This window comes from Lynx canadensis, chromosome E2 (assembly GCF_007474595.2).
Source record: "Lynx canadensis isolate LIC74 chromosome E2, mLynCan4.pri.v2, whole genome shotgun sequence".
NCBI lineage: Eukaryota > Metazoa > Chordata > Mammalia > Carnivora > Felidae > Lynx > Lynx canadensis.
Genome location: NC_044317.1, coordinates 13,076,491 through 13,086,357, shown reverse-complemented (window position 1 = coordinate 13,086,357; position 9,867 = coordinate 13,076,491). Strand labels below are relative to the sequence as shown.

The following is a 9,867-nucleotide window of genomic DNA, read 5'->3' as shown; positions in this document are numbered from 1 at the left end:
AAATATTAACCATAAATATGATTATTTTTATTGTTCTTCCCATGTTGCCTCATTAAAGCATGGTCTTTGATTTGTCAGCCCCCAAAACGGTGCCTAAGACATTGTAGATGGTTAAAACACTTTGTCGAATGAATGAATAATCAGCAGTTCCCTACTCAGCTCCCACTACCCTGCCTCCTCCCCCAAATATCTCTCCTTCCCTTGGTCTTCTCCCCCTGGAGTCACTCTCCCGTCTTCACTTGGCCCAGGTCTGATCCCCCAACCCCACTTCACTGCCTGCTCTTTCTTCTGTGAACCCAGGAGGCCTCCAGGGGGGTGATGAGCTGTCTCCCACTGCTGCTCAGCAATGCAGATCCCTGCTCTGCAGTGGAGTGGAAGGCAGGGATGCCTACAACTGCAGCTTTGGCAGGGGCTCAAGGAAAACAGTGCCCCAAGGAGCTCAGAGGCAAAGGGTTTCACCCTACCTCCGAGGGCAGGCATGATGAAGGGGAAGCTCCAAAGTTACTGTAGAATCCCTTGGGCTGAGTAGCAAAGATACTCAAGGAACATTTTTAATAAGATGTAGCCCTCAGTGCAATGTGTCAGTAATAGACATAACAACATGTAGCTCTCTGCTCTGTACGTAGTCCCACTGTCTGGGGTAGACCTATTAAAAAAAAAAAAAGTTCTGATGCTATAATACAGGGTAGAGTATAGCAGTTAAATACAAGGGTGTGAAATCAGACGAATCCTCCCTAGCTCCCATTACTTTCTAACTATGTGAACAAGACATTCAAGCTCTCTGAGCCTCATCTGAACCTCAGTTTCTTCATCTGTAAGAGCACAATAGTATTTACCTAATCAATTTGTTAAGAGGATTATGTGCTAATATACATAAAATGGTTAGCACAGTATCTGGCTAGAGTAGGCATCCAATTTCCTTATTAAATAAACATGCTGCCAGAGAGTGAGGGCCCAGGTACAGGAGGGCTTCTTGGAGGAGGTACAATCTGCAGGGCTCTAGATGAAGATGTATGCCTGCTGCTGGTAGCAGGAAGTCGCTCTGGGAGCCAGGACTATCCACAGTAATAGCTTAAGTTGGGGACCTAGGTGCAGAGCCTGAGACAGGGATTCTTGTGCAAATGATTTATTAGGACAAGGATAGGGCCAGCAGGAGAGAGAAGGAGAAGAAGTCAAGCAAAGATGTCTAGCCTCAGTCTGATCCTACAGTGAGCTCTGAGGCGTAAAATGCACCACAAGGTTTCTCCCTCTCAGAAGCAAGTGAGCTGGACTTTGTACCATCAGTCGTTCTTGGGCTGTCGGCCACTGGGAGGTGGGGAAAGGAGGAGCATAATTTCCCTGGCATGCCTGGATGAGGCAGCTCAAGTGGACTGAGTCTCAGGAGAAAGGTGAAGCTGTGGGTCATTAGTGGAGAATGGGTGCACCGTCCCTGTAAAGGCACATAACCAGCAGCATTTACTACAGGACAACTGGTGGAGAGATGGGAATGAGGTGAAGAAAATGGAGAGGAGAACTTAAACTCTTCTGCTGAGTCTTCTAAGCAGAAAATGAAACAGCTGGTATGGTTTTTAAAAACTAAAACACAGGCTTGATAAACAGTGAACCCCTTCTGGAGAGCTATTAACTGTACTTCATCATTAGGTGGATCCTCTTCCCCAAAGCCTGACCATTGCCATTAGCAAATATCTTGTGCAGTATTTTCCCAAGAGTGCTTCTATAAGATGTTAGCAAGTGTTGCTGCAGAGGGGGTGGGTGGAGCCATTAAACAAAGATAGACAAGTTTATTTTCTTCTTACACTATAAAAACCAATATACTGGATAAACCACATATAGTATATCTGTACAATGGAATATTATTCAGTCATAAAAAGAATGAAATGCTAATACATGGATGAATCTTGAAAACATTATGCTCAGTGAAAAAAGTGAGACACAAATGACCGTATTTTGTATGATTCCATTTATATGAAATGTTTTTTTTTTTAGTGTTTATTTATTTTTGAGAGAGAGGGAGAGCATGAACGGGGTAGGGGCAGAGAGAGAGAGGGAGACAGAGGATCCAAAGCGAGCTCTGCACTGACAGCAGAGAGCCCAACGTGGAGCCTGAACTCACAAACTGCAAGATCGTGACCTGAGCTGAAGTCAGACACTTAACCGACTGAGCCACCCAGGCGCCCCGCATTTATATGGCATATTTAGAATAATGAATCCATAGAGACAGAAAACAGTGGTTGCCAGGGGCTAAGGGGAGGGAGCATGAGAAGTGATTGCTTCATGGGTACAAGATTTTCTTTTGGGATAATGAAAATGTTTTGGAACTAGATAGAAGTACTGGTTACAAAACATTGTGAATGTACTAAATACACTGAACTGTATGCTTTAAAATGGTTAATTTCCAGGTGCCCCCTCCAAAAAAAATAGTAGAATAAAAATTAAAAAATTAAATGGTTAATTTTATGTGATCTGATTTTCACCTCAATTCAACAACAACAACAACAACAACAACAAGCTCAACGTGCTTGTTGCTAATGGGGCGTCACTGCTCTCAGGCCTTCTCAGTGGACAAAGGTAGGGAAAAAGTACCTATTTGCATGGGGAACCTTAAGACTGATGTCTAAGACATTTCACACACAGGTTATGGAATCCTTTCATAGAGGAGCATCTCACAGGACATGGACACGTTTGAGAAGGCTGATGCAGTGCATGGAACATTGATGAGAAATGCTTCCCCTAAATGAATCCCCTAGAACACTAAGGATGGGCCATAAATGTGAGGATGACCTCTGTTATAGTCAGCAGCACCTTTCTGTTTCTTCATATGGCTTTTGAGAAACTGCTTCTTTGATCTGTGCCTTAATTTATCCATCAGAACAATGGTCTCTATCGATATAATTGAAAGGACCATAAAAAAAAACAAACCCTTGATATTTTGGGGGCACCTGGCTGGATCAGTCAGTAGAGCATGTAACTCTTGATCTCAGGGTTGTGAGTCTGAGCCCCATGATGAGTTAGAGATTACTCAAAAATAAAGTCTTTAAACACACACACGTGCACACGCACACACACACCATCTTGATATTTTTAATGGTGTCTGCCAGAATGCTTTACTAAATCTCAAGCTTTTATAAGGTGGGGTCCAATTTTTCAATTTCACAGTGCTCTCCACTGTGCTTTGCACACAAGGAATAGGTAATATATATTATATAAGAATGACCTTGGACGAGCCACTTAACCTCTCTGAGTGGCCTGCCAATTCAGTTCTGCCAGAGACTAAAAAATAATTTCATTAATTTAATCAATATTTCTTGAAGGTCTGTTTTGACCTACAAAAGCCAGTCCGCTGCTCTCCAGTAGTTTGTTATCCATTGAAGTAATAACAAAAGACACTATCAATTGAAGCTACTTCAATCAATTCATTTTAGTCTTTAATTTGGATCATCAACTTCTAGATCTTCTTTTTTAATTTTTGAGAAAGAGAGGGACAGAGAGAGGGACAGAGAACAAGCATGGGGGACGGGCAGAGAGAGGGGGACAGAGGATCCAAAGCAGGCTCCATGCTGACAACAGAGAGCCCAACTTGGGGCTCAAATTCACAAACCTTGAGATCACAACTTGAGCCGAAGTCAGACACTTAACTGACTTAGCCACCCAGGCACCCAGAGAGAGAGAGAATCTTAAGCAGGGTCCACGCTCAGCACTGAACCTGACTCACAGCTGGATCCCACAACCCTGTGATCATGACCTGAGCTGAAATCAAGAGTGGGATCCTCGTCCAACAGAGCCACCCAGGTGCCCCAACATATAGGTGCCAATCATTTTTAATATTTGCTCTTACAACGTTGTAACAAATGTTGTAATAATGTTGTAACCAAGGAAATGTGTAAATAGGATACTTTCTTAGAAACTGCAAGGTCAAGGGGTGCTTGGGTGGCTCAGTCGGTTGAGCGTCCGACTTTGGCTCAGGTCATGATCTCACAGCTCGTGGGTTTGAGCCCTGTGTCGGACTCTGTGCTGGCCGCTCGGAGACTGGAGCCTGCTTTGGATTGTGTGTCTCCCTTTCTCTCTGCCCCTAACCCACTCGCATTCTGTCTCTCTCAAAAATAAATAAACATTAAAAAATTTTTTTTAAATAAAAAAAACTGCGAAGTCAAACAGTGTGTGCACGTGTAATATGAAGATATTACCAAGTCACTCTTCTTCCAGGCTGAACCAATATCCCGTCACACTGACAGTGTGTAAGAATCCTGTTCCCCACACTCTTGCCAAGATAGTTATCAAGCTTTTTGGTCTCTGCCAATCTGATAGGTGAAAAATGATATTTCGGTGTGGTTTTAATTTGCATTTCTTTTATTAAGAGTGAAGCTCTGAGAAAATAATGGTTAGTGAGGATGTGGAAAGATTGAAACCTTTGTCACTGCTGTGGGAATGTAAAATGGTACAGCCATTATGGCAAATGTTATGATGGGTCCTCAAAAAATTAAAAACAGAATTGTCATATGATACAGCAATTCCACTTCTGGGTATATACCTAAAAGGATTGAAAACAGGGACTTAAAGACAAACTTGTACACCTGTGTTCATAGTGGCTTTATTTGCAAGAGCCAAAAGATAGAAGCAATCCAAGTGTCAAACGACAAATAAATAGATCAAATGTGGTACATACATACAACAGAATGTTATTCAGCCTAAAAAAGGAAGGAAGTCCTGACACATGCTACAATGTAGATGAACATTGAAGACATTATGCTAAGTGAAACAAGCCAGACATAAAAGGACAAATACTGTCCTCATGCTGATATGACTTCATAGTCGAATTTATAGAGACGGAAAGTCGAATGGTGGTTGTCAGGAGCTGGGGGGAGGGGAGAATGTGAGGAGTCATTGTTTAATGGGTATAGAACTTTTCAGTTTTGCACGATGAAAAGAGCTCTGTGGATGGATGGTGGTGATGGGCGCACAGTAATGTGAATTTACTTAACGCTACTGAACTGTATGCTTAAAATGGTTAAGGTGGTAAATCTCATGTATAGTTTTCCACAATTTTTTAGAAAATAAAGCTCTGCATCTTTTCATGTCAGAGCCATTGTTTTCTCTTTTATTGTGAACTCTCTTTTTATATAATTTTTACATTTCCTAGTGATTACTTGGTCTTCTTACTGAATTACAAAAGCATTTTGTATTAGCTCCTCACCTTTTAAAATAAATTGCAAAAATGGGGGCACCTGGGTGGGCTCAGTCAGTTGAGTGTCCAACTCTTGATTTCAGCTCAGGTCATGATTTCAGGGTCATGGGGTTGAGCCCTGCATCAAGCTCAGAGCTGAGCGTGGAGCCTGCTTGAGATTCTCTCTCCCTCTGCCCCTCTCCTACTCACACACTCTCTCTCTGGAATAAAAAAATAACAATAACAATAAAAAATAAATTGCAAAAATATCTCCCATTTTTTTCTTTTTTTAAATTTTTTTTTTAATTTACACCCAAATTAGTTAGCATATAGTGCAACAATGATTTCAGGAGGAGATTCCTTAGTGCCCCTTACCCATTTAGCCCATCCCCACTCCCACAACCCCTCCAGCAACCCTCAGTTTGTTCTCCCTATTTATGAGTCTCTTCTGTTTTGTCCCCCTCCCTGTTTTTATATTATTTTTGTTGCCCTTCCCTTATGTTCATCTGTTTTGTCTCTTAAAGTCCTCCTATGAGTGAAGTCATATGATTTTTGTCTTTCTCTGACTAATTTCACTTAGCATAATATCCTCCAGTTCCATCCACGTAGTTGCAAATGGCAAGATCCCATTCTTTTTGATTGCTGAGTAATACTCCATTGTATATATACACCACATCTTCTTTATCCATTCATCCATCGATGGACATTTGGGCTCTTTCCATACTTTGGCTATTGTGGATAGTGCTGCTATAAACAAGGGGGTGCATGTGTCCCTTCGAAACAGCATACCTGTATCCCGTGGATAAATGCCTGGTAATGCAATTGCTGGGTCGTAGGGTAGTTCTATTTTTTAGTTTTTTGAGGAACGTCCGCACTTTTTTCCAGAGTGGCTGCACCAGTTTGCGTTCCCATCTCCCATTTTCTATTAACTCACTTTTTGGTGGTGGTGGTGGTTTTTAGCTAGACATATGGCAGAGATCTGACTAAAAAATTTTTAAACCATTGTATTGTGGAAAGCTTCAAACACAGGCAAAATAGAAAAAGCTGTTATAATGAACCCCAATTAACAATCATTCCCCACTCCAACGATGATCAATTCAGTAAACCTTGTATCTATACTTGCACCCAACCCTGGATTATTTTGAAGCAAACCCCAAACATCTTATCATCCCATAAATATGATTTCAGTATATACTATTAAATGAGGTCTCTCTCTCTCTCTCTTTTTTCATGTTTGTTTATTTATTTTGAGGGAGAACGTGGGGAAAGGGCATAGAAAGAGGGAGAGAGAGAGAATCCCAGGCAGGCTCCCTGCTGTCAGTGCAGAAGTGGACACAGGGCTGATCTCAAGAAGCACGATATCATGACCTGAGCTGAAATTAGGTGCCTCCCAAATAATTTTTAAAAATCAGTGTATCTACTTTTCTCTCCCACCTCTAAAAATTAACAAACAAACAAAAAAACCTGCTGATATTGGTAATGGAATCACATTGAATTTGCAGATTAACTTGATTTATTTTGGATAGTCTTCCTATCTAAGATCATAGTATTTTTCATTCAATCTTTACAACAAATCTAAAAAATAAGGTCTTTTCATTATTATTATTCCCATTTTACAGATGAAAGAACTGTGTAACTTGCTCTGAGTCACACACAGCATTCGGGGTGGGAGCTGTCAGACCCCTCCAACTTTCAGCTTCTGTCCCCCAAACAGAAACCCAGGGAGTGAGGGAGCCAGCTCCTCTTTGCACCTTGCTATTAGTAGCTGTCTGCCTCCAAAGCCCTGTGCTTTTATCTGCCACTTTCCAACTCCCGAATACCTGTTTTACTGCCTCTCTTGCACTGGATAGTTCACCAGCAAAGCTAGGCTTTTCAGTAAATGATTCAAATCCAAATGCCACACTGAGGCAGTTGGGGAGAACCTTTTGGAGTAAGGAAGGCTCAAGGTAGACTTTGGACAGTCAGGCAGAATTTGGATTGGTGGAGGGGATGGGAAAGCAGAACCAGGAAGGGGAAATGGGTGAACTATTTTTACATCTAATTGGGAGGTGGTAAAGGGTGACAGTGAGGGTTCCTGCTGGACCTGAGGCTTAGAGAGGGTCTTTCTGTCCTGCCCATGAAAGGGCATCTTAATTCTCCCTGAATAATCTGCTAACAGACATTTGGGAGATCGATGTAAACTCAAAAACCTTCACTTACTTTCTGCATGTAAGGGAATGTTTCTATTGCACTTGACTGGGGTGCAGAGGTTGCTTGTAGACTTACGTAGTCTGTGTAGGGGACAAATCTAAAGGAAACAGGAAAGCATTCCAGAATTAACTTTAGTCAAAGTCCAATGCCTCTGGTGGCTACGTGGCTACTTACCCAAGGACCTAGGAATAACTCACCCTTTGGCCCTTGGTGCATAGGCAGAAGCCTGGAGCCTGGGCCCTGAGGACTGAGTACAAACCCCCTCTGTCAAAGATAAACAAAGCCAGACACTAGTTAAAGTGGTAAGGACAGATTTCAACCAAGAATATACTACTGCAATAAGAAAGAAGGTCCAGTGTGAACTGAACTCAATTTGGATTTGTAGAGGTGACAGGGTATTTTAAAGAGAGAATGAGGGAGTATAGAGGGAGGTGAGCAGGGGCTCAGTAGAGTCAGGGAAGTGAAAAATTACAAAGGGTTGGTCAGTGTAAATGCTTAGGCCAGCTGTGCCTGTTAGCTGACAATTATCGAAGTTAGGATTCTATCCTCCCACAGAGACTGGGGGACGGAGGCCTTATCCTTCCTGATGATTACATTTCAAAGGAATGGCTTTCAGGTCTTTGGGAAAGGCACACCAGAGCTCTAGGAGATACATATACATCTCAAAGGGACAGAGGAAGAAATCACAGTTGCAAGCCCTTTTTAGTAAATGCTTAAGTAGGAGTAGTCACCTATCATCAGGGAATGGCTAGCACAAACAGAAAATTCTTTTGGTAGCCTTAAGCTTTCTCTGACAGGTACTTTAAAGGGGCTAGGGTCCTCCTAGGGATGTGGCTTTGAGCCGTTCGAAACCGTTATTGTGTTTAAGTCTTTAATGTGGGGGAAGGAGGATGGATGAAATAATTTGTGTTGAGAGTGTAGTTTTTATAGGCCAAGGTTGAGGCCTAACGGAAAAGAGAGCTCAGACTAGTCTGGCCAAAGTTTGGTCAAGCAGCAAATCATGTCACCTAACAGCTGGAAGAGTCTAGGATCATGTCTGAAGGTGATGGACATCAAGTTTTGTCTCCAGAGTTTTGTAGTTCCCAGAACCGCAGGACAGCAGGTGGTAAGGAGAGTCTACCTGATGGGTCAGGAACCCACCTCCCCACCTCTCACTCTCTGGGCCTGTTTTAGGTCATAGCCCACCCAGAGGCCATGGATTCTAGAGTGTCCTCTGGGACTGAGATCACGCCCCTTGGCTTACATCCATGGGGAAGCGGGAGGGGGAGGTAGCACCAGGTGCACCTCAGCTGCCACTTTGGCAACTGAAAACCTTCCCAGCTTTAGAGCAAACGACAAGGGCTAAGGTCTGGAACACCTTTCAGTCAGATGGCCCACACTGTATTTTTCTTTACTGGATGAATTGGTTTGTTTATTTATCACAATTAAAAAGAGGATTACTATGTTAAACTGCACTAGGACCCTGCCTTCCTATGGTCTGGCTCTTCAGAGGCCAATATTCCACAGCAGGCCCATCCTTGAAGGACAATGCCAGAAGTCCAGCGAACAAACAACAACAGTAGCGGTTCTCAAAGTGGTTCCCCAGAACAGCAACATCAACATTACCTGGGACGTTCTTAGAAATACAAATTCCCAGGTCCACCCTAGAGTTAATGAAACAAACTGCGAGTGGGAGCCCCTTGTATGTGGACAAGCTCTCGGGAGAATCTAATACACGCCAAAGTTTGAGAACCACTGACCTACAGCCTTCTGCTCTGCCAGAGGAGGTGAAACCGCAGTCGACCTGGAGCTTCAGGACGGATCTGAGTTAGGTTTGGAAGTTGGGGAAAAGACTTGATAAGAGAAGACATGGAAAAAAATCTTTAAAATGTGCGCACCTTACCCTAAACAGTAGGGAGCTAAGAGCATCTGACAAAAAAGAGTACGACTGGGATGAGGTGCCACAGCGTGCGAGCGCTCCGCGAAACCCACAGTCACTCGGCTCCCTTTCCCCGGGTGGGGAAAACCCCACGCCCACGCAGCTCCTGGAGTCCCTTCTCCTCCGGCCTGGGCGCAGAGGCCCCACCGCAGCTCCGGCTTGCAGAGCCCGGGCACGAAGCCAAGCTGGTCTCAGGTCATAGCTCTTTGGGAGCGCGAGTGGGAACGGTACCCGAGGCGCTGTTCGGGGGCCTGGAGGCTTCCCCTTCAGCCGGGTCGGCCGCAGCTGGCCACAGCCGCGTCTGAGAGGCATCCTGGGCTACAGTTGGCGCCTCCCTGGGGATCCAGGTATTCAACCTAGGCGCGAGGCACCGCAGACCCCCACATCCTCCGTTTCAAACGCGGGGAGCCCAGCCTTCTGGGAATGGAGATTTCCCATCCCCCCCTGACCCCACCTCCTACGCGGTAGACGCCCCCCCTCCGGGTTCCAGTCGAACTACAAAGCCCACAATCCCTAAGGCTCGCACGCTGTCTTCTGGGAGCTGTAGTCCTGGATGTGGGGCACCCCTAGCAGCTCAGCGCCGGCTGCACTCCATATC

General features: G+C 44.1%; 1 long non-coding RNA gene across 2 annotated transcripts; it reads right to left on the bottom strand.

The window, feature by feature from the left end:
• Positions 1-41: 41 nt before the first annotated feature.
• Positions 42-9,691, bottom strand: LOC116737797. Of its 2 annotated transcripts, none has more exons than XR_004342989.1 (3): positions 9,229-9,691; positions 7,361-7,448; positions 42-646 (listed from the first exon to the last, which is right to left on the bottom strand). It is a non-coding gene; the product is annotated as an uncharacterized LOC116737797 (long non-coding RNA). The 2 variants fall into 2 exon arrangements; XR_004342988.1 differs by having other exon boundaries at positions 9,234-9,691.
• Positions 9,692-9,867: the final 176 nt, after the last annotated feature.